The sequence below is a fragment of the Octodon degus genome, unplaced genomic scaffold (assembly GCF_000260255.1).
Source record: "Octodon degus isolate 3935 unplaced genomic scaffold, OctDeg1.0 scaffold00056, whole genome shotgun sequence".
NCBI classification, from domain to species: domain Eukaryota; kingdom Metazoa; phylum Chordata; class Mammalia; order Rodentia; family Octodontidae; genus Octodon; species Octodon degus.
The window spans coordinates 2,467,668-2,469,001 of record NW_004524632.1 but is presented as its reverse complement, the minus strand read 5'-3'; positions in this window follow the sequence as shown (position 1 = coordinate 2,469,001).

The following is a 1,334-nucleotide window of genomic DNA, read 5'->3' as shown; positions in this document are numbered from 1 at the left end:
TAGGTCTAGACCCAGCCCCTGTACCTGCTTGCAGGTGCTTTAATCTGCTGAACTATTTGGCCTCCAGAACTCTTTTGACATTACAAACTTAATATTTTTCAGTAAGAAAAAAAATAGTTGTCAGCTGCTCTGAAAATGGACACATGTAATCTAATTCAGAGGTCCTGGGACATGTATGATGTTCAAATGCAAGTTTCCATACCTCCTCCATAATGAAATAGTATATACTCTAAGTGGACCTATCTTTTCCCACTGTATATATAATAAGTACTTCAGACATTATAACACTGAGAAATTAGATAATGTGCAGGGAGACCAACAGGTAGATAAACAAAGGTTTAAAGCAAAAGGTCTAAACCAACATGATTGCAACAGAATGGACTAATAAGGGAGAATGGAAAGCAGTCGTACTGCAGAGGTTTGGAACTGAAATTTGGTGAATTAAAGAAAATTCAGAGGAGCTAACCAGGAGGATAAAAGAGGAGAGGAGCCATGCAGGAAGTTGCTCAACCCTGGAGCTTGCAGTCACTGCCTGTCCTGCTTGGATTCCTGGAGCCCTGTCCCTGTCACCTGAGTCTTCATGTGACCAAGATAAGCAAGACCTATATAACAAGAAATGTAACTTTTGAAAACTCCCAGGCCTGACATGTGAGTGAGACAACCCAGGGCCTGCTGGATACTGAATAGACACAGAGCACAGGCCCAGCATGTGAGTGAGAGAACCTGGGCCGCCGGATCCTGAATTGACCCAGAGTGCAGTCCCAGTGTGTGAATGAGACCTCCTGGGGTCCACTGGATCCTCATTTGATGCAGAGTGTAGACCCAGCACAGAAACCTTCAGCAGAACTCCCTGCAAAGAGGCTAGAGGCAAGACCCACCTGGCTGATTCAGGAGCAGAACATCTTTCCAGAGTGACAAAAAGGGCTCAACTCTAACAGCTGCAGCAGAAAAGAGTGGAGCATAGCAGCCAGATCCAAGCAACACCCACCTGGAGGAATCTGAACTTTGTATATCCAGACCTGGTGCTAAGGTAATAACTCTATCTAAACTCTACACCAAAGGTCAGAAAACAGTGGTATACAAAATGACAAAGAGAAGAAACAAAATGCAGTCTCAGACCCCGAGTCCACCCAGTACAAATGCACAAGACACTAGTGTTCGGGGCCGTATCAATAAGAGTCTATCACTTGTGGGTCAGCTCTCAGTATTTATTGTTTACAGTTCAATTGGATCTAACAAGATCCTCCACCCTCGTCTATCTTCCTCTTCTCTCCTCTTGGGGGTAGAGTCACAGACTTATATAGGATCTGGGCAGCCAATCAAGTTAAAGCAAG